At 49.7% G+C, this 23,644-nt stretch overlaps 1 protein-coding gene across 1 annotated transcript in view; it reads left to right on the top strand.

Annotated features, from left to right (window-relative positions):
• The first annotated feature begins 238 nt into the window (after positions 1 to 238).
• Positions 239 to 23,644, top strand: part of CHST8 (carbohydrate sulfotransferase 8) — a 129,593-nt gene continuing 106,187 nt past the window's right edge. Inside the window, exon 1 of the mRNA XM_036118502.2 lies at positions 239 to 631. The gene's annotated coding sequence lies outside the window, so the exon portion shown is untranslated. The remainder of the gene's footprint in view (positions 632 to 23,644) is intronic.

Below are 23,644 nucleotides of genomic sequence, written 5' to 3' on the forward strand. Positions count from 1 at the left end.
GCCCCTACCCCCGCGGCCGTTGGACCGCGCCCAGCGGCGGCTCCTTCGAAGCGCGCGGCCCGTGGGGCCGGCCGCGGGAGCCGCAGAGCGCGCGTGGGCGCGGCGCCCGCGAGCTCCCAGGAGGGACCGGCGGATCGCGGGAGTGATCCCCTCCCGGCCCGGCCCCCGCCACCACCGCCACTGCCACCGCCACCGCGGGGCGGGGCCCAGGCCGGGGGCGGGGCGCCGGGCGGGCGCGGCGTTATTTCCAGCCTTGCCGGAGGCTCCGCTCTCACTTCTCTGGGAGCCTTCCCGGCGCTCTAGCCGGATCTGGCAGTGCTGTGGGGAGAGGAGAAGGTGGCGGCGGCGGGAGGCTGGAGGTGGGAGGCGGGGGACGGACCCGGGCTCGGGGCCGAGGAAGAACACGCCACCGCACCCTCTCCCCCTCCCTCTCCTGCGCGCTCCGGCCGCCGGCCCGCGCCGTTGGCCTCACCCACCGCACCGGTCTCCGCTCGGAGCGGGAGGAGGCCCCGGGCCCGAGCTGAGGCGGAGGTCGTCCCTGCCGCGCGGCCCCCGGGAGCCGAGGATTCGCCGTGGAGGACCGAGCCCGGGCTGGAGGCGCCCGCGGCCCCGCGAGCGCCGGCTGCGCCAGGTAAGTGCGCTGCGCCCCCGCCCCAGCCCTGTCCCCGCCCTGTGCCGGCTCCCGGCCGGGAAGGGCGCCCCGAGGGGTCCCGGGAGGACTCGGGACTGCACTGCGTCCCGGCGCCGAGAACCTGCACGGTTAAGCGTTCGAAGCCGAAGGCGGAGATAGGGCGCGCGGGGTTCCGGTCCGGCCGCGCATTGGGGACCGGCTCCAGTAGCGGGAACTTTAATTAGACTTTTGCTCCATGGCTTTCACTTGCCGCCGCGCGTCTGTGCACTGCCGCCCCTCGGGCTCCCTCGGTCCCCGCGGATGCTGTGCTCCTCTTCCCAGCCCTGGGTGCCGGGCGCGGGGAGGCAGCGTTGGCTGCGGAGAGGGCCGGGCTGGAGCGCCCGGGGCGCCCGGGGCTTTCCCGCGCGCTCCAGTCTGGGACTCGGGGGCGGGCTGTGGCGGGCGGGGGCGGGGGAGGAGTTCGGAGCTGCCAGGGCTTCCCAGCGAGCGGCGGAAGGTGCCCCCGCGCTCCATCGCGCGCGTCCCCACCCCGCCACTCTCCAGGGCACTGGCCTGTTTTGTACTTGAGGCGAGTGTGTGTGCGTCAGTGATGCGTAAAGGTGTGTGCGTGCGAGTGTCCGGGAGCGCGGGAGTCCGAGCCCGGGGCTGCTCGGGTGGGCGGAGCTGCTTCGCCGCGGGACCCAGCCGAGCTCTGGCGGCGGCTGCAACTCCAGCTGCTAGCTTCCAGTTTTGCACGCTAGCTCTGACCTCGCCAGAGGCCGGCGCAGCCAGGCGAAGGTGCGTTGGCGGGTTTTGGTAGTGCCAGTGTTGGCGCTTGATTCGGAGGGTCCCCTCTCCCTTTCCAGGCGCAGGACTCTTGCCGCCCTAACTTTCGCCCTACATCTGGTCCCCATGCCCCGCGTAACCCCCGACCCGGAGCTGGCGCGGCAGCCGCTCAACTCCCTCGGCTGTGAGCACTCGCTGCGGGGTTACTCTAACCGAGAAGTAGGGGACGTTCCCGGGGCTTCCTGTCTTAAGCTGTCTCCCGGATCCGGTGGGTCTCGGGTCCTTGGGGCGCCTCCCTGTTGGACCCTGCGCAGTGATTGGCTATGCTAGGGAGACTGGGCGGCAGGGCGGTCGGTGTCTGGCCCCGCAGCAGAGCCAGAGCGGGAGGCGGTTGAGTGAACGGACCATAGCCCCTGTGGGGTGCATGGTGGGAGAGGAGTTGGCAGAGGGGTAAGGGACAGACTGGCCCCTTCCTCATTTCTGGGATGCTTCCACGCTGCACTACCAAGCTCACTTTTTTGGGTAACCTCTCACATCCGAGTTCACCTTGACCCTTGCCTGTGGGTGGGGAACTTTTCTCAAGTCCTGCCCTAGAACTGGGCGGCCTCTGGATCAGAGTGGCAGAACCCTCTTTAAAATTTCCCACCTGTATGGCCTCTTCTGCCCACCCTCTGTCCCTGTCCCAAAGGCAAGGCTGACAGGCTGCAGGAAGAGGTGACCTTCTGCTTCCTGTAGGAGACCCTTTTAAAATCCAGGCAGCCCACCACATATGGAAGGACAAGGGCGGAGGAGCCCTTGAGGGGAGTGGAGCCCTCATCAGACTTGGCTCTGTGAAATGACCCACAGGAGGAATAAAATGCAGACCCTGAAGAGGTTGAGTCTCTTAGGATGATCAATAATTTAATAGCATTTGAACACAACCCCAGAGTCAGACCCCATCCCGTCGCCTAGCCCATTCACCCTGAGACACACCAATGGCATGGCTTATTTATTTATTTACTTGGAATCAAACTCCACAGAGTGAATTATGTTCCCTTGGTATTGATTTTTAAAAAGACCCCAAATTAAAAAGTCAAGGCTTTCTTAAAACAAGGTCAAGGATTAATTATTTATAGAGAGACATCAATCAGCTGACGTGGGGGCTCATTTATAAAATGCCTGAGCAGGCAAAAGGAGCATGGGCTGATTTTCACTGGCTCCGGCTGGGAGAGGAGCAGGCTTGTCTGACCTCCTGGGATTGGCAAATCTTCGCCGGATTGTGACCGGAAGAGGAGGCTTTGTAACTCAGCCTGCTGTCTGAGATGCCTTTGTAATCTCGTAGCCAGAATACCACTTGGGAAATTTCATGCATATCTGCTGTGTTTCCATAATGAACATTTACTGATTATGGAGTATCAAGGGAATTTCATTTTTTAAACATTTATTCAAATGTCTGTTTATGTAAGCTAATAAGTCTGGGAAAGTTCGGTGGCTACTTTTTTGCCGAATGGTCGTTGGGAAAGCGTGCTGGTGAGCTCCTTGGGGGAATTTGCCTGGGATTCACTTGGAAGGTGGGCAGTCAGAGTCTCCTGATTGGAAACACCCTGGCAGACTACTTCTCTGCTCTTCACTCAGAGTTTGTGCCAGTGGCGACCTGATAGGCTTTTTGTGGTTTTGCTGATCGAGGTGATGGGCGCTGAAAGCTCTTACCGTGATTTGCTGATGCATCTGGTTGGAGGCACCTGTGGTGGGTGCTGGAGTCTTGTGCAGGCTGGTGGGAGGTACGGGGCCCCTTTCTCTGGACTGCTGCCTGGCTTGAAGTGGGAGATGTCTGTCTCAGCTGTCCCTGCTGCACCTCCCTGATTCTCCCCGGTGGGTGTGGCAGCCACATTGGAGAAAATGTGGAGCAGGGAGGGAGCCCGTGGGCAGGAAAGTGGACCAAGGGTATGGCAGTGCGTTCATGAACAGCTGTGGCCATTGCTAGAGCTAGTACACACTGTGTGAAACAAGGGCCCGGCCTTTCAGCTAATCAGAAGGTGATGAGTTAGAAACAGGAGATTTATGGAGTGCTGGGCCAACAAGATCATTGTGACCCTCCTGTGGGACCCTGAGAAATTAAAAAAAAAAATTGAGGATGGTTGTCTGGATGTGAATGCGGGAGATGGTGTCCTGGAGCCTCAGGAAGTTTGCTGGGAGTGGGCAGCCTGTGTGGTGACAGCATGGGGACAGTAGGCTCCCTGGCACTGTCTTTGGAGTCAGAGCCAGGACTAGTCTGACTCCAGAGCAGCTGTGTTCCCTCCCTCCTGGGAAAAGGCTGCCCCAAGGCAGAGGGAACCCCTGGGTTCAAACAGCCGGGGGACAGGGCTGCATTAACTCAGGTGGCAGAGGACACGGGAGATGCCATCTCATTTCTTCCCAGCCGGAAGGTGTGTGACCCCGTGGTCGGTAAATCACTGCGGCAGAGGATGAGACTTACAAATTGGTGGTGGGAAAAAGTTGTGACTTTTACCCGGTATAAAGCTACCTGTCATTTGTGATCTGGAGCTCTAGCACGCACCTGCTGGCCCAAATACAGCCTCGGCCACCAGCAGAGTGGGGGAGCCTGCGTCCAGGGGGGTGACAGCAAGAAGCAACTCTGATTCCACCTCGAAAGCCAGGAAGTCAGAGAGTGTCTGCGTGCAGGCAAGGGGCAGGGTCTCCCCATCCCTGCTCCCCAGCTTGAAGGTGGGCCATCCCTTTCTGGGAAATCAGGGCTTTTTGCTCCTGGGGACCAAGGGCAAGGCTCCCTGTCTCTGCCAAGCCTTGGCCAGAGGTGGCCCTGGTGAGCAAGTTATTTGAAGTAAATGGGAGTTGTCAGCATTGAAACCTGGAGCCAGAGGACTCCATCCCACATTCCCATTGTCTGACCGGTTGTGGCTGTCCTTCATTCTCCATCAGTGAATGCTTGTGGAGCAGGTAGTAGGTGTCTGTCTCTGGGCCAGCTCCGGGGACAGAAAGTAAACAAAACTAAGAGTGGCCCCTACCCCTGGTGGACAGCCGTTCCCTCATCACTGATTCATCACTCACTGATTGATGCTCTGCCAGACGCCTCCGCCGTTACTAAACAAATAACCGGTACATGTGTGTTCCTAGGCTGTGATAAGCATATAAAGGAAACATCTGGGTGCTTCGGAGATGCATCATAGTGTAACCTGACCTGGGCTTGAGGGTCAGGAGGACCTCCCGGAGGAGGTGACACTTCAGCGGAGGTCTGAAGGAAGAAACCTGGAACTAAGAAGCAAGGAGGGGTGCGGCCAGAGGGAGGGAGAGAGCTTGCCTGGCACTGCGTGCACAGGAGTGAGAGGGAGTGTGGAAGGGCCCACGTGGCCAGCAGAGTGGAGGGGTTGATGCATTTGGAGACACAGCCAGAGCCCTGGCCATGTAGGGCCTTGAAGGCCAGGGAGAAACTTGGGACTTGACCCTCCCAGCTGCTGTACTGGAGGGAGCCCAGTGAGGAAGGAGCTGCAGTAATCCTGCAGGAAGGTGACCCGGGTCCTAAAAAGAGGAGCAGGCCGATGGGAATCTGCCGGGATTCTGCAGGGGCCTGGTGCTGGATTTAGTGTGGGTAGGGAGGTAGGGAGTGCCGTTGGGACCCCGACTTCTGGAGCGCCACTGGGAGCTGTCAGTTCCCTGAGGCAACCTCCCCACCCCCACCCCGAGACCAGGAGTTCCAGACTCCTGTCCCCTCTGGTCGGGTCATGTGCTCCAGGGCTGGGGCTCAGGCAGCCGCCTCCGTGGCCCTGCCCACATGGTGCACCTTCTAGCTTTCCTCTAAGCTCTTAGGCTTTCTGCTACCTTCCCCCCAGCACGGAGTGAGACTCAGTAAGTGACAGTCCAGCGTCCCATGCTCTCCGGTGAGGACAGGCAGCTCTGATGCCCACTCTCCTCTAGAGTTGATTGCCCGCAGGGCTGCTGGCCAGAGGTGGCCTTGGCCTGTGTGTCACCTGCTTAGCTTCATGGGGCCCTGGTAGGTCCTTTACCTGCCACCTACTTGTACCTGACCTGGCAGCTGGCCGGCACTGGGAAGGACTCCCCTCCCGTGCCCTTCCCTCACTCCAGCCCTCTCTCCTCCTCTCCTTCCCGTGGGAGCCACTGTGGACCTGCTCCTGCCCTCGGCTGGGGGCTCTGCCCCAGGCTCACAGCTCCCCAACTCCCTCGGATGTCAGCGAGTTCCCTGTGGCTGTGTGCAGCTTGGCTCAGCATCCCCACAATCAACTTGGTCCACCCAGCTCTGTCTTGCAGAGCTGGGGTAGGGGGAGCGGGTCTATGAGTCACCCCGCTTTCCGTTGTGCCCACACTGCTGGCTGTGGGCCCTGAGCCGAGCGGCCGCTGAGCTGCAAGCAACAGCCCAGGTCGCTGTCACCTTGTCCTCACTCTGCCTGGGCCTGAGCCAGCTCCTTCCCGGCTGGGCCAGACTCGGGGATAGGAGGGATGAGAGCCAAGGAGAGGATGCTAGGAGGTAGAGATTACTCCTCTGGCCCCAGGTGTTTTGGGAGCTGATTCCTCCAGCGCTTGGACCCCTCGCGTGGAGGGCGGCCTCACCACACTGGCCCTCCTTTGTACCCTGGCGGCTGCCTCGCCACCGTAGACCACCACACGAGGCGCCCAGGTGCTCACTGGTGGGAAGGTGACACAGGGGAGCCCTCTACCAGCAGCCCCTAGTCCAGACTGACTCACGCTTGGCCGACTAGTCATCCCCCCGCTCAAGGCTGCCTCTTCTTGGGGGCTGACTCATCTCCCTGGACAAGACCCATCTGCCCAAGCCTGTGAGCACGGAGACCCTCCAGCCCTGAGATGCGGGGGCTTCGCTTCCTATGCTCTTGAGGGGAGCACCCCCGGCACCCAGCAAATAGTGACCGTAGTCCTTCTGTGTGTAGAGCCGCCTGCTGGCCCCAGAGGAGGCCGAGTGAATCTACGAGCAGGTCTCAGGGCATAGAGCAAATAGCGCTCGCTCTGGCTGTCTGGGCCATGATGAGCTCGGGAGAAGGGACTTGGTGATGGCTGCTGGCCGGCACAGTCAGCTAAACTTCGCAGTGTGTCTACACCACGGGAACCAGGGTGTGATGCAGGCACCTGTCTACACCAGCGGAGCCAGTGCCTGGTGCAGGTGGTCTGTCTATACCGGCTGAGTCTAGGGTGGGAGCACTGGGACTTTCCATTCAGTCTGGGCCAGCCCCACTCCCTGCGGGACTTATACGAGGTTCAGAGCCCTCAGAAGTCTCCGTGGCTTTGGGCACGGTCCCTGTGCCTGGGCCCCCCAACCCTTCCCCCGAGGCCATGGACCCTGTCCATCGGGCCCTGGCTCCCACAGCTGAGGGGGCTGAGCCCGCTGTGCAGGGCAATCCAGCTGTACTAGTTGAGCCCAGTTCGTGATGCAGACAGTGTGTTTATACGGGCTGAGCTCAGCACACAGTTCCGGCAGTCTGTCTACACTGGTCAAGTCACTGCATTATGCACACTATCTGTCTACAGTGTTTGAGCCAGTGCTCAAAGCAGGCACTCCGTCTCTCCTGGTTGAGCAGGAGGGGGGTGCAGCCAGCCTGTTTTGGCTCCTTCTGCTCCTTCACCAGGAATCCTCTTTTTAACCCCTTCCCTTATACACGTCTGGGTCTGATTTGAATGCTACGTCCAAGGAGCTTTTCTTCTCGGCTCCCTCCGCTTTCCCACATCTGACTCCAACCTCTTCCGCAGAGGCTGGTGCCGGGCCCGGGAGCGGTGTGGATGTGGGGCCTGGTGATGCATCGGGATCTCCCCTGGATGTCCCCTCCCCCGTTGTGCTGCCTCGTCGCTGTCCCGCACCGCGGCCACACATGTGCCTCTCTCTCACAGACGTCCTGTAGGTGCGGCTGACTCGGGTTGGGTCTGTCTTGCCATCTCCTGTTTAGATTTTGGGCGTCTTTGTTCCCTGATGTTATGTCACTTCCCAAGGGTTGGTCTCATCTGCACATTAACTTACTGTCCGTTCATCCCTGTGAAGGCATGATCTAGGCCTCTTATTTATCTCTTCTCAGTCCCTCTACCGTGAATTCAAGTGTCAAGGGACAGCCAGGGCCACCAGCTCCACCCCTCGGCCTGCTCCGTGCAGCCAGCCCCCAGTTCTGAATGAAGCCAGCACCGGGGTCAGACCGCCTGGGTTCAAATCCCAGCTTCACCACTTGGTCACCATGTGGGCTAGAGGCTCAGTTTCCTCATCTGTAAAATGGGGATGACAAGTAGAATCCACGTCATAGTGGCCATATTATTCTTCTTCTTATCTCCTGTGTGTGGTCTGTTAGTCCCTTTCTATCTCAGGTGCAAGGAAGCATGCTGATTGGGGCCTGCCTGGTAACGTGACAAAGGCTTAGGGGGCATGTGGCCCCACTGGCTTGTGCCCCCTTGAGTCTTGTCCTTTCTAGGCAGGCTCCCATCCACGCCTCCTCCCCATCCTGCATTCAGTCCATTTGAAAACTTTTTACTCCAAGCAGAGTATGCATACTGAGGTCGTGCGCACCATGCTGTGAGAATCCGCAAGCCAAACACACCTATGTCCAAACACACCAAGCACCAGAGCAGTGTCCCAGAGGTCCCTGGGTCCCCTTCCAGGCCCTTCCCCTCTACCGCGGGTAACTGCTGTCCTCCCTTGGAATGGCACTCATGGGTTATCCTTGTTTTAAAAACTTGATGTAAGTGGAATCAAGAGTCTGTACACTTTGGGGTCTGGCTTTCCATCACGTGTGTGAGATTCACCCACATTATTGGTTCTTTCTTGCGACTGTATGGGATGCCATTGTGCGAATATACCCCAGTTTATGTCTCCATTCTCCAGCTGACCGACACTGGGGTTGCTCAGAGTTTAGGGTTGTGATGAAGAGTGCTGCTGTGGACTTCCCCGCACATGTCTCTTGCACACAGGTGCACGTTTTAACGAACGTCTGCCAAGAAGAGAATTGCTCGGTCTCAGGATGCGCATAGGTTGACCTGTGTGGGGGCTGTCGGTTTTCTAACGTGGTTGTAGTAACCGCCCCGCACCGACACCAGTTAGATGAGAGTCCCCGTTGCTCCACACCCTTGTCGACACTTGGTGTGGCCAGTGGTTCTCATTTTAGCCATTCCATGAGTATGTAGAGATATCACACTGTAGTTTTAATTTTATTTCCCAGATGACTAATACAGTTTATTATTTATTTATTTATTTTGCTAAGGATTTGTTGAACTTAACACCATTATTCATCAAATTTGAAGATTCATTTCCATCTCCTAAATTTTTGTCTTAAATGTCTGTGGGTGATTCCCTCTGCAGGGCGGATCTGAATCTGCCCATTGGAGTGCAATGGGTGCCGTAGACAGGTGTTTCTCTGGATGAGGCTGGGGACCCAGCCACCAGCCTCAGAATCACCCCAGGAGCTGTCAGAGATGCAGGTTCTGGGCCCCTGCCCCAGCCTCCAATCACCGAATAAATCCTTGTGATCTATCCGTCTCTCTGTGGCTCATCTTGCTTTCCCTTCAGACATTTCCATGAGCATGAGCACCTGTCCATCCTGTTCACTGCTGTATCCTAGGACCTAAAACAGTCCTGGCATAGAGCGGGGCCCCATGAGTCCCCACTGACCTGCCCATTGACCTCTGCCCTCTCCCACCCCAGCTGCCTTGATGGGGATTTGTCGGTAGCCTCGGCTGCTATGGGGAGGTCTCTGGAAGTCGGGCTCTTGGGCCTTGGAGGGTGTCCTGTCCTGGTACTCTGTCCCTCTAAATGACCTCCTCATCTCCAGAGCCAGCTTCTGACCAAGGCCTTTAGGTCCTAGGCCCCAGGCTCTGTGCTGGTGCCCCCAAAGCCCTGTTCACCTCCAGAGCTCCAGGTATTGGCCATTTAGGAATAACCCCTGGGTGACCTTATCTCTGATGGGCTTCTCTGTCATTGGGTCCCTCTGGAGAAGCGTGAAAAGCCCCCCAAATGCGGCACTCCATCATTGTGCCATCCTCTGTTTCACAGATGACACACCCTTGAGTCAACTGAAGGCAGGAGGGCCATGTCTATGACCACCTCATCCACTCCTTCCCATCACAGGAGTGGTTCTCATCAAAAGCGGATAAAGCCTCCTTTCTTTGGGTGTGGCTTGTCCCCTTTCTCAAGTCTGACATACTTACTTGGAAGGCAGCATGGCCTGGGGGGTGAGAGCTCTGGGTCAGACCCATTGGGTTCAAATCAAGGTTCTGTTCTTGTTTGGTTTTGAGACTCAGCCCTTGCCCCCAGGGGAGAGAGGCTGATTCACACACAAGCCTGATGCCACCAGCAGGGTATGGCTAGGGGTGGCTGAGATCTCTGAGGTTGAAGAGTGAGAACAAGGGATTCTGGCTGGGGCATCTGTAGGAGGGAGGCTTGGGCTGGTCCTCAAAGATGCAGAGGAAAGAGATGACACCTCACGGACCACTCAGTGTGAGCCCCACCCCTGAGGGTCCACAGGAAAGGAGTTCTCAGGGAAGGAAGTGCACTGAGCCCCCATGAGAACATAGTCTCTTTTACCCAACACACAAGGGCACAGAGCAATGATCAGAGTTCATTGGTGAGTTATGGAAGGCTTCCTGGAGGAGGTGAGCTGGGACTGCATGTCAAAGGCCAAGAGCAAGAACTTCCTCCTGGTGCCAGTAGAAATTCTCTCCAAACTGCAGGATCATGGGGCACGGGCGGTGGGAGCCACATACCATTGGCTTTAAAATAGGGCAAGAAAGAATCCATGACACACACATTGTTTATGCGGTGTGGAGGCGGTGTGCAAAATGGAAGAGCTAAAAGCAGTTTGGGAAAAACAACACCTTTTTTTTTGTTTTGTTTTGTTTTGGTGGAAAGACAGATTATAAAGGTTTATCCTCTTCTGTGATAACTAATATGAAAGGTTTATCAAAGTTAAAAAAAAAAAAAAACCCTTGACGCTTTCTCCAAAATTGATTTGAAGACTTGGCAGATTTGAAGAATCATTCAGTAGCGTTTTATGGGTCGATGCTAATTTGATGCCGCAGACCCGAGCATCGCGCCAATTTACTGCCAAACCAACATTAAGCACGGACCTTTCGTGCAAGGTTTATAGGCGGGCAGCTCATAAAGATGCATGCTTGACAAGTATTCTGCTTCTCTTAGGATGTGCAATATGAAGTGTTTATCAAAAACTAACTAAATCGCCCTCGCCTTTTACTCGTAAACAATCTTCGGGGACTTCAGGCCCCAATCACAGACGATAATTCCTGTGCAATATCTTGCCACTCTGGGTACTGGTATGTGGGGAGTCTTTGTCTCCAAAAGCCACGGGTAGCAATCCTTTGGGGTGGAGGGTGCCCTGAGGGACCACATTGGAAATAACCTGTAACCCAGGCCATGGGAAAGCCGGTGACGTTCTTCCTACCGGGGTCTCCTAAAACCAATCGAAGGTTGCACCTAAATGAGATCTGTGGCCCCAAGGAAATACATCTCCTGCTTTCGTTTTTGTTTCCCAGGCTGATATGTCATGGATGATCACCGCATGTCTCTCTTGGTCCAAATACGTGTCAGAGCCTTGTCAATAAGGAGATCACCGGGCGCCTGGGTGGCTCAGTTGGTTAAGCAACTGCCTTCGGCTCAGGTCATGATCCTGGGGTCCTGGGATCGAGTCCCGCATCAGGCTCCCTGCTCAGCAGGGAGTCTGCTTCTCCCTCTGACCCTCCTCCCTCTCATGCTCTCTGTCTCTCATTCTCTCTCTCACAAATAAATAAAAAATCTTAAAAAAAAAAAAAAAGCTTAAATTATAAAAATAAATAAATAAATAAATAAAAAAATAAGGAGATCACCGAGCTCTATTTTGCTCGTCGGAAAGTGCTTAACAATAAAAATTGCCGAAACTCCTGTCTTTCACCACCGAAAACCACAGCTCATGTTTTCCACAAAGGAAAAGTGGACATCAGTGGTCCTCAGCTCCTCTGCCCCACTCCAGTCCCCCAGTGCCTCCCAGCCCAGTGTTAATTACCCAGCCTCCAAAGAAGCAGGTTGCTTCGGGGAGGGGGTGCGTGGTGTGCAGACCGCTGTCAGCCCAGAGCCTCGTGGGTTTTCGCAGGGGGAAATTTGATCTTGGGCAAATGTCAAGACGTCTTTGAAATCTGTGTTATGATATCAGCTCATTGCCAGTGTAGGGCTTCATCTGGATTTCATAAATATTGTATGGACCTCAGCCAGCTGGAGAACACAACAGCTACCCCCCAACACACACACACACACACACACACACACAGACACACACACACACCCATCACAATTGCAATCTATTGCTGAGTTGTCATGAAAAGCCAATTGGTGATATTTCAATCACAATGTTCTTGTAACAAATTCCATTCAAATTCCTTCAGAAAGGGAGCTAAGCGTTCCTCCTGCTGCCGAGAGAATGATATGCTAAATGTAGCTTCCTAGGGCCCTGGCAGCCATCCAGGGCTTTGTAATTTATAGTTCTCCTTCGTGGTTCTCCAAGTGACCTTGGAACCTCCATGCTGGTGGATTCCTTAGGTCCACACGTTGCCCTCCGTTATCCTCTCTTGTGAGACTGGTCCCCAGGCGCGCTTCCAGCACCCATCAGCCTGGAGCTGGAGAGAAAGGATGTGAGCAGGGGCACCCAGGGATTGGAAGATTGCTTGTTTGCTTGTGACCTTTCCTCTGAAATTGATGTCGGCCACGAGAAACAGTCCAATATTGTGTTTAAAGGCAGCCTGCAGGTGACAGGAGCCTCCCTCCAGCCCCAGCACACAGCAGGTAATCCTGGAAAAGAAGGGGAGGGACACTCTGTACAATTACATTCATCAGCTATTTTTGGTTGGGGAATAAACAGAATGGCCCAAAGTGCAGCTGTTACAGATTCTAGCAGAGGAGTGGCATGTAGGAAAGATTAATGTACAATTAAAACCCGTGTATGGGTAAATTACAGGGTGACAGCTATCTAACACAAACACCGCAGACGTGTAATTAAGAGGAGTTACGGGCTCTCAAGGATGGATTTGCTGGGGAAAGTGCTAGGGAGCTGTCTGGGAAGCCGGCAGGACAGGGGCAGGCGCTGGGCCGGGGGAGGAGGCAGGGTGGCTGGGGAGGTGGTGATGGGGAGCCCTACAGCCTGTGTGTGGGGGCAGCCTGGGGGCAGCGGGCGCACGGGCCCCACAACTCCTTCAAGGTGGAGCGGCCTGCCTCCCCAGCCTCGGCTGGTTCTTGTTCCAAGCTTCCAGCCCTTTCTGGGGCCGCCCTGCCCTCCCCACTCCTCACCTTTGGCTCTGTGGCCATGAGTGCCCATGGATGTCTTTTTTTTTTTTTTTTTTTTTTTTTTTTACGTTTTTAATTTCTCCTGCTTTGTCAGCTTTTTAAGGAGTATGTTACATTATGTGGAAATTGGATGCTAACAAGATTTGTATGAATAAATTAGACTCTTAACTTTCTATGTTATTACAGAATTGAAATGGACTCTAATGACAGTCAGAATTAATGTTCTGTTTCAAATAAATGCCGGGGATGTGACTGAATTTTCAGTGCACTCTCCTGTCTTGAGCATCTGGCCCCTTCCTGTGAGGCCTTTCGGGAGAGAGAGTGGGAGACACCTGGCCTTTTTCGTGGGGCAGCCTTCTCGCCTGGCCTGCCCACCGCGGGGCTGCCTTCTCGCCTGGCCTGCCCACCGCGGGGCTGCCTTCTCACCTGGCCTGCCCACCGCGGGGCTGCCTTCTCGCCTGGCCTGCCCACCGCGGGGCTGCTGGGAAAATCTGCTGCTGTTGTTCCCAGAAGTAACCCCGTCCCAACAAGAACAGCCCTTGGCCTGGGGAGGGCTCCTTGCCCAAGGTTATGTCCCCCACTGTGTCCTCCCAGCCCCAGAGCGCCCTGTGGGATCAGCTGAGGCCTCACTGCATTTCCCTCTGCGGGCTCCTGCCCCCTCACTTCCTCAGAGGGGTCTCCCAACAAGCCTCCCCAGGGAACTCAGCCCACCACACTGGCTCTTAGGGATTTCAGATTTCCTACACCAAACCTCTGCCAGGTGAGTCTCTTCTGCTGGAATCAGAGTCCCCAAGGACCAGGATCAGTCTTTCTGCTCTGTGTCCCCTTCTTGAACCCAGGGCTGGATGAGGCGCTGACTGGGTCTTGGTCTCAGTCCTGGTCCCCCTGGTTGGGTTTGGACAGTAGCTGTGGGGCCAAAGGGCTCCCCTGGATCTGACTCCCCAAACTGCCTGGCTCTGAGTAGGGGGCAGACTTGAAGGGATTTTCTGTGATGAAAACTCCCGTGTCCCAAAGCGGCAGGGTTGTACGGGGGCTGAGGACACTGGGTTGGGGACACCCGTTCCCACAATTGATGGTGGGAGGGAGGAGGGGCCTGGTAAAGGGAGCAGAGAGCAGGAGACAGCCCAGACCTGGAGCAGCCTAGGTGGAGGATTCAGCCCCCACTTAGGACTCATGGCGACAGAGAAATGGGGTCTGGGATGCCAGGAACCTTATCCCTTGGAAGGAAGCAGCAGATCCTGGGCACCAGCTGTCCTAGCAGGAAGGGATGGGGGCCCAGGGTGGCCAGATATTTGAACATTCAAGAACAGGCAGATTTTTGTATGAAATCTATTCCTTTAGAGTGTGGAGACTAATTCAGAATTTAAAATCCAAGTCTCACCCTGACCACATAATATGTCTGTGACCTGCATTTGGCTTCTGGGCTGGAAGAATTTGGAACCCCAATCTTTATTGGCAAGGTGGACAGTTTCCCACCTGGAAAGCGAAGGCCAGAGCCCCTGGAAAGGGGCAGTAACTGCCGAGACCACGGGCCATGGCTGTGCAGAGGGCAATGGTGGCCTGCCCAAATGTGTCCTCTGTCCTGCCTCCCCCCACCATCTGCTGGGAAGGGGGTCCTCGCCAGTGGGGTTTGGGCATCCAGGCTGCTGGCTGGGCCTGAGTAAGGTTGGATTCTGGCAAGCTTAACCATGACCCGTTGGGCCACTCAGCTTGGGGTTCTGTGGCTGAGCGGGCAGCAGAAGAGCCCATGTGGACCCCCATCCTACATCTGATGGACCTCACCTCAGCATTCCTGTCTCCTCCTTCACAAGTCCTAGAAAACTCCTGCAAAAGTGCTTTAACAAGAGTAAAAATAAGATTAAAAAAAAAAAGTAAAAATAAGAAAATAAAAGTCTCACCACCCACTCGGCGCATTTTCTAGAGCTGGGGTTCCCATACATTGTTACGGAGAGGGAATAGCTTATATTTATATCTCTTTATGTACATAAACTCATAAGTCCTATTCATTTTGTAAAAATGTGATAATTTTTATGCCTCCTGCACATAACCTGTTTAATCACTTTATGTATCACGAACGCCTTTCCAGGGTAATGGATCTATTTCCATCCCGTGCTTGACACCTGCACGGTATTGCTTCATATGAATTTATCATAATTTATATAAACAGTTCCCTGTTGGACATTTTAGTGGTTTTCTTTTTTGTTTTTCAGTTTGAAAGAATGGTGAATGGAACATTCTCGCTGTATTCCTTTGTGTCACTTCAGGATAAATTTCTAGTAGTGGAATTGTTGGCTCAAAGGGTATGCATGGTTTTAAGACTTTTAATATTTCCCGACAAATCACCTTCCAGAAAGACCCAGCGGTGCACGAGTGTGCCTTTTTCACACGGGCGGATCTTCATTTTTTAAATCTTTGTCAATATGATAGGTTAAAGAGGGGGCATGCTTAGTGCTTTTTTAAAATAACTTGAATCGGGACGCCTGGGTGGCTCAGTCGGTTAAGCGTCTGCCTTCGGCTCAGGTCATGATCCCAGGGTCCTGGGATCGAGTCCCGCATCGGGCTCCCTGCTCCGCGGGGAGCCTGCTTCTCCCTCTGCCTCTGTCTCTCTCTGTCTCTCATGAATAAATAAATAAAATCTTTAAAAAATAAATAAATAAATAAAATAAAATAACTTGAATTTTCATTAAAGTAATACATATATGTAGTTTAAAAAGCATAGGTAATAAAAGGCTTATAATAAACCCAGCACTCCTCTGCTTCATCCCTCACCATGTCTCCTGGGCCTGCTCCTAGGCGAGCACCTAGGACTCTTCGAGCAAGTTGGCCAGCGTGTATCAGTACCTCTGTATTTCTGCATAGCGTGTATTCTGCAGGTGTAAAATGGCCAACCAACTATCACAGCACCATTTCTGAAGCACTCACCCTTTGCTGACTGATTTTCAAATGCCATCATCATCGTTTGCTTAATTCTTATATTTCCTGGGGCCATTTGTGGTCTTTTCTGTTTTAGTCTGCCTATGCTAGAACCAGAACCCACTATTTTAATTAATGTATCGCATGAACACATTTTTAATATTGTACAGGGCAAGTGTCTCTCGTTATTCTGTGTGATATCACATTTTTATTATTTTAGGTGCCTTTTAGAAATCTTGGGTCAAGTTTCCAATAATATCCCATAGAGATTTGTGTTGGGATTGTGTTTCATTTCTAGATAAACTTAGGACAAATTTGTAGATAAATTGACCTTTTAATGTATTTATTATGTTTTGCCATATTGAGTCTTGTGATCCATTTATTCAACAAATATTTATTGAGAACCAACTATGTGCCAGACACTGTTCTGGGCATTGGGGTTATACCAGGAAACAAAGCAGAGGAAGATCCCAGCTCCCATAAAACCAACTTAATAGTTACTTTGAAGAGCTAAGCAGGGTAAGGGGGATTGGAAGTGTGGGGCAGGGGTAGAACGGATGGAAGAACTGAGTGGGGTGATCAGGGTGGGCACCACTGAGAAGGTGAGACATGAGCAAACATGAGATTTGAGGGGAATGTCAACATGGGCCATGCAGATGATCCAGACCAGCGGTTCTCCACGTGGGGCAGTTGTGCCCCCAGGGGAATCTGGGGGTGCTACTGGCATCTAGTGGATACAGGCCAGGGGTGCTGCTGCATCCTACAATGCACAAGACAGTCCCCACAGCAAAGAATTGTCTGGCCCCAGATGTTGATAGTGCCAAGGTTGAGAAATCCTGATCCAGGTGAGTATCTGCCAGGCAAGGGGATACTTAATAAAAGGTCTTAAGGCAGGAGTAAGGAATAGCAAAGAAGTGGAGAGAGGGAGGGCGAGGGCAGCTGTGAATGAGGCCACAGAGTTGGGATTGGGAGGGAATGGGGAGAGGGCCAATGTTCTGGGCCTTGTAGGGCAGGGTGAGGAATTTGACTTTACTGCCAGTGAGGTGGGGAGCAACTGTGGGGTGTTGAACAGAGGCGTGCCATGATAGAATTATGTTTTGAGAGGATCGCTCTTCTTGCTAACATGCTGAGGGGCAAAGAGCTGGTGGGTTCTTACACTGAAAGATGATGGTCTGAGCCAAGATGGTGGCAGTAACGTGGAGTAAATAGGTCAGATTCCAGATTGGTTTTGAAGGCAGAGCCAACAGGATTTCCTCATGGATTGAATGGGGTGTGAGGAAAGGAAAGCTTTAGTCTGAGCACCTGGAAGGATGGAGTTACCCCCAACTGAGGTGGGAAAGACAGTGGGCACAGCAGGTGTTGGAGGGGTTTAGACCAGAAGTTCAGTTGACACATACTGTATTTGAGATGTCCAACACACATGCAACTGCAGATGTTGGACGTTTGGTTGGATATACAAGTGTGGAGTTATGGAGAGAGGTTAGTGCTGGAGATATAAATTTGGGAGTCATCAGCACATGGTTTCTGAAACCGTAAGACTGATTGAGGTCAGTAAAGGAGTGAGTGTAGAAAGTGAAGAAAAGAAGACCAATAGCTGACACCTAGAATATTCCAACAGGAAGAAGTCAGGGAGATGAGGAGGATACCAAGAACAGAGGCCAGGAAGTGACCAGTGAGGTAGGAAGAAACCAGGAGAATATAGTATCCTAGAGGCCAAGGGAAGAAAGTGCCTCATAGAGTGCATTGGTCACCTGTGTCAACGCTGGTGGAGGACCAGTGATTGACCAATGGATTCGGCAGTGTGCCCTAGGAAGAGTGGCTTTGGTGGAGTGGAGGGAACAACGTTCTGATTTAAGTGGGTCTATAGACAATGGGAACAGTTGAGAATATGGGTAAAGAGATGCTTTGCTGCAGAGGAGAGCAAAGAAATGGGAAGGTTGCTGCTGAGGGAAGAGGGGTTGAGAAGGTTTCTGTTTTTGCTTTTAGGTAAATGGGAGAAATAACATGTTTTTATGTTGATGGGAATGATCCAATAGAAGGTAGAAAATTCTGTAGGTAGAAGAGAGAATTGCTGGAGCAAAGTCCGGGAGAAGGTAAGAGAGAATTGAAGTTGGTGGAAGTAGAGGGACTGGCCCTAGGAGCACAGACACTTCAGCTCTGGTGAAAGCTAAGAAGGCAGAATAGTGGGTGCAAATATGGCGACTGGAATCTGGAAGTTCTCTCCCTCTCTCTCTCTCTCTCTCCACACCCCCCACCCCCTAGCTTATTGAGATATAATCACATACCATTCACCCATTTAAAGTGAATAATTCAGTAGTTTTCACTATGTTCACAGAGTTGTGAACCCATATTCTCATCACCACAAAAAGAAACCCTGTGCATGTTAGCAGTCACTCCCTATTTATACCTACCCAGTCCTAGGCAACCCCTAATCTACTTTGTGTCTCTATAAATTTGTCTATTCTGGATTTCATGTAAATAAATCATGTAATAGGTGATCCTTTTTTTGGTTTGGTTTGGTTTTCACTTAGCGTAATGGTTTCTATGTTTATCCCTGTTGTGGTTGAATAATATTCCATTGTATGGATATACCACACTTATTATTGTATCCTTTCATCCATTGATGGACATTTGGGTTGTTCCCACTTTTTGGCTATTATTAATAAAACTGCCAGGTGCACATTTGTGTACAAGGTTTTTGGGAATGTATGTTTTAATTTCTCTTGGATATATACAGAGGGGTGGAAATCCTGGGTCCTTTGATAACTCTGCGCTTAACCTTGTGAAGAACTGCCAGATTGTTTTCCAAAATGGCTGCACCATTTGACATTCCCACCAGCAATGTATGGGTGCTCTAATTTCTTCATCTCCTCAGCAATACTTGTTACTGTCTATTCTTTGGTTCATAGCCATCGTTGGGAGTGCAAAGTAGTCTATGATTTGCATTTAGTGTTTGATTTCATTATAGTTTTGATTTGCGTTTCCCTAATGACTCATGATGTAGAGCTTTTCATGTGCTTATTGGTCATTTGTACATCTTTGGAAAATATCTATTCAGATCCTTTGCCTATAAATTAATTTTGTTTTGTGTATTATGGAATTGTAAGAGTTTTTTATATATTCTGGGTATAAGTTCCTGATCAGATATGTGATTTGCATGTATTTTATCCTATTTTGTGTATTATCTTATCACTTTCTTGATGGCATCATTTGCAGTGCAAAAGTTTTTAATTCCGATGAAGATGCCTTACCTATTTTTTTCTTTTGTTGTTTGTTTCTTTGGTAGTGTGTCCAAAAAGGCCTAACCCAAGGTCATGAAGATTTACTCTTTTCTTTTTTTTTTTTCTTAAGATTTATTTATTTATTTGAGACAGAGAGAGAGTGAGCATGTGCATGTGCACATGCCCACAAGGGGAAGGGGAGGGGGAGAGGGAGAGGGAGAGAGAGAATCTCAAGCAGACTCCCCCCCTGAGCACAGAGCCCAACATGCCGCTCTATCTCATGACCCTGAAATCCTGACCTGAGCTGGAATCAAGAGTCAGATGCTTAACTGACTGAGCCACCCAGGTGCCCCAAGATTTACCCCTTTCTGCTTTTTTATTTATTCATGTTTTTTATTTAATTTTCCTTTCTCTTTGTATTGGCAAGTGTTCCCAGGATAATATTAAATACTAGCAGGCTTTCTTTGATCTATTCCTGACACTAATGTTTCACCATTTATCATGATGCTGTCAAAGGAATAAGATTTTTAGAACTTAAGAAAACAAAGTATCCCATATACATTTGTGTTTATAAATAATCAAGGACTTCTTCTCCCCAAATTTATTTGATCTCTCTATGGAGATAAACATGGTTTTTCTCCTTTTACCTATTGATGCAATAAGTTATATTAATAGATGTCTAATATCTATTAATTATTGAGCAATTCTGTAATGTGTTTCTGGATTAATCTTAATTTGTTGAGAGTACATAATTATTTTATTATACTACTGTTTAATAGCCAGAAGTTTTATAATTTCCTTTGTGATTCTTTGACTCATGAAATATTGAGACTCTTAAACATTTCAAGGGCATTTTTTTCTTTTCTGCTTTTCAGTTATTACACTGTAGTCAGAGATCGTGGTTTGCATGCTATTGATTCTTTAATTTTAATTGAGAACTGCTTTGTGTCCTGGTTGGTACATACCCTCTAATTGTTGGGTGCAGAATTCTACCTCTATCATCTATATCATATATATCTATCTATATACAATCTTTAGCTCAGTCTTGTTACTTGTATTGTTTGTATCTTTTATATCCTTAAATTTTTTGATGCTTAATTTATCAATTTCAGAGATGTGTTAAAATCTCCCAATATGATTATGAACTTGTTATTTTTTCTTTATAATCTTATCAATGTTTGCTCTATATTTTTTAAAAACTATATCATTAGGTGCATATAAGTTCAAGATTATTATTTCTTCTTGGTGAATTACTCCTTTTTTCTTTATGTAATGACTCTTTTAATCCCTATTGATGCTTTTTTGCCTTGCATTCTATTTTGCCTTATATTGCTATTATAAAAATGACCTTTGCTTTGTTATTTACATGATATATCTTTTTAGTATCTCTTGACTTTCAGCATTTTTGCATCATGCTTTGGAAGGGTCTCTCATAACAAGTTAATCTTTTTTTGTGTGGTTACTGGTGTATTTGCATTCTTTTGTTTTGCTTTATTTTGTGTTTTCTACTTTCCTTGGTTTTTCACTGTTTCTTCTTTTTTCAAAAAATATTTTCTGAGTAATACTCCATTTTATATATATATTCCACATCTTCTTTATCCATTCATCAGTTGATGGACATAATATTACTCAGCCATCAAAAAGAATGAAATCCATCCTTCCATTTAAAATGATGTGGATGGAGCTAGAGTGTATTATGAGAAGGGAAATAAATAAGTCAAAGAAAGACAAATACCGTATGATTTCACTCATATGTGGAAGTTAAGAAACAAAACAAATGAGCATAGGGAAAAAAGGCAGAGAGGCAAACCAAGAAACAGAGTCAACCATAGAGAACGAACTGATGGTTATCAGAGGGGAGGTGAGCAGGGGATAGGTTAAATAGATATAGGGATTAAGGAGGGCACTTGTGATGAGCACTGGGTGTTGTATGGAAGTGTTGCATCACTAAATTGTACACCTGAAACTAAGATTACACAGTATGTTAACTGACTGGAATTTAAATAAAAACTTAAAAAATATTTTCTGCTTTCTATAGGATTGATTGTACTTTCTTTTTTTCCTATTTTGCTCCCTCTACTGATTTGGAAACTATGTATTCTACTGTTTATTCTTTCAGTGATTACTTTCACATTTTTAATGTGCACATTTGGCTTACTACAGTATGAATGTCACCAGAATTTCTGCCTTCCTCCAAAACAACACCATGATGACAGAACACTTCAGTTCTTCTTTTTTTTTTTTTTAAGATTTTACTTATTTATTTGAGAGAGAGAATGAGAGACAGAGAGCATGAGAGGGAGGAGGGTCAGAGGGAGAAGCAGACTCCCCGCTGAGCAGGGAGCCCGATGCGGGACTCGATCTCGGGACTCCAGGATCATGACCTGAGCTGAAGACAGTCGCTCAGCCAACTGAGCCACCCAGGCGACCCTGGAACATTTCAGTTCTGATCATATTCTCATCTCATATCTTTTGTCTAATTTTAGCACTATATGGTTAATAAGCTCCCTAATTTTTTAAATCAGTATTACTGTCATTAATATTTACAATTAATGGTTATTTCGGTTGATAGCTGTTTTCCAAGTTCTTTGCTCACTCCTGCTTCTTGCATCCTTCTCTCTGGGTTCCAATTCCTACTGCTTCACATAACTGCTTTCCTTAGTTCTTCCAGGGAAGGCTTGTAGAAACTCTCTTGGATTTTGTTCATTTAAGTATGATTTTGCCCTAAATGGTTGAGCTGGGTCTAGAATTCTGGGGTAATAGGTGTTTTCCTTCAGCCCTTCGAAGACCTAGTTCATTATTTTCTGGCCTCTATTATTCATCAGAGGAACCTGGAGTTAGTCTGCCAGTCCTTTGTAGATAATATCTTTCTCTCTAGTTGTTTTTGTGATTTTCTCTTCACTTTGATACTCCTCAGCTTCACTCAGGGTATCTCTAGGTATATAATTTTATTTCCCCTGCTTGGAAGTTGAACACTTATTTACTCAGTCTTATGGCTGTCTCAAGTTCTGAAAAGTCTTCAGTCGTCATCTCTTCAATAGGTCCTTTCCTTATTAGCCTTTGAAATTTTTGATTTATTTAATATTATATATTAGCCTTTGAAAAGCCAGCCACATGTGTGAGGGACAGCATGGCATGGTGGGTAAGAAAATGGACGCTGGGGATAGCTACATGGATATGACTGTACTTCAGGTCTTAAGAGTTGAGGACAATCACTTAAACTCTGTTTCTCAGTTTTCTCATCTATAAATTGGGCATAATAATAAACTCTTAGGTTGTTGTAATAATTAAATGAGTTAATATATGTAGAGTGATTAAAATAGCTCCTGGCATATGGTCGGCGTTATGTGAGTCTTAGTGACTAGTGTTCCCTGAAATGCTCCAGAGACCCTACACTGACACTTAACGTGATTGTAAGTTTTCTAGATGGATCTGACTTTGTTTCAGTCCCTGGGGATGCATTTCTGCCAGTCTCCATGATTATTAGTATCGTTTTGGACCTTCTTATTTTATTCTCTTCCTTGTAACCCCCATCTCCTATTTTCCATGGATGTGTGCTGGGTGGTTATGTCAGATTTATCTCCTGGTCACTGCATCTCCTGGCTTAACTAATCAATCTGTTATTAAACTCTTGTATTGCGTTTTGAATTTCAATCACGCTATTTTTTTTCTTTCTAGGAAGTCCGTGGAGATTTCTAAGATTTATGTTCTATGTGTTTTAGTAATTTCCTGTTCTTTCATTGTTTTTAGTCCTTTTACTCATTTAGTAATTTAGAACATAATTATATTATCTTTTTCAGGTTTTTCCTTATTGAGGTTCATAGACTACTAGTCATTCTGTTTCTTTGTCAGCTGATTTTTCCCTCCTGGTGAATCATTTCCTTGAGCAGATTATAATTTCTTTTTTTAAAAAAATATTTTATTTATTTATTTTAGAGAGGGGAGGGGGCAGAGGGAGAAGAGAATCTTAAGCAGACTCCATGCTGAGCTCCGAAGCAGATGCAGGGCTCTATCTCACAACCCTGAGATCACTACCTGAGCCGAAACCAAGAGTTGGATGCTTAACCGACTGTGCCACCCAGGCGCCCCCAGATTATAATTTCTATATGATATTCTAGGGAAACAAAAATTATCCAAACTAATTTAAGATTGGTGATTTTTTTTAAAAACTTTTTTATGGTAGCCCTGTGCTTCCTGGGCTGTACGAGTGTTGCTTCGGAACATTTCGAAAATTGTTTCTGCCAGCAGTGCTATGGATGCATCGGTTGGGACCTGTTTTTTCCATTATTTCTGTATGTGGGGATTCTGCACCACATAGATAGTGTACATTTGGACTTCCACGGCCATGGTGCTTCCTTTCTTTCTGGAAACTGCCCATCCCCCAAGATTCTTTGTATTTCCCCAGACTGGGGTTGAGTGTCCCAGCCCCCATTTCACTGAATGGGATGCTTTCTAGAACCTGAGTTTTGTGCAGGACCTCAGGTCCAGCTCCTTGTCACAGGGCGGATGAGAGCCCAGGCTGGATCCCTGCCCCTTGTGGACACCGGCGTCCCTGTCCTGGCCTCTGGGGTCTGCCATCTGTCGCTCAAGGCCTCTGGGGTACCAGCTGACAATTTATGGCTCTGCTCTCACATCTCTTCATTTTGTGCACCTGAGGATTTCCTTTTCTTTCCTTCAAGCTCAAGTATGTATTTAATTATTTTATATTGTGTTTTATCCAGCATTTCCATGCATTTGGAGCTGGGGGTGGTAGTGGGGGGGGGGTGGGGGGCATGCTGTGCATGTCGGCCATAATCTTTTATTTAGGATTTTTACATCTAGAGTGACAAGCAAGATTAGCCTGCGATTTTATTT

The sequence above is a fragment of the Halichoerus grypus genome, chromosome 15, assembly GCF_964656455.1.
Source record: "Halichoerus grypus chromosome 15, mHalGry1.hap1.1, whole genome shotgun sequence".
Classification (NCBI taxonomy): domain Eukaryota; kingdom Metazoa; phylum Chordata; class Mammalia; order Carnivora; family Phocidae; genus Halichoerus; species Halichoerus grypus.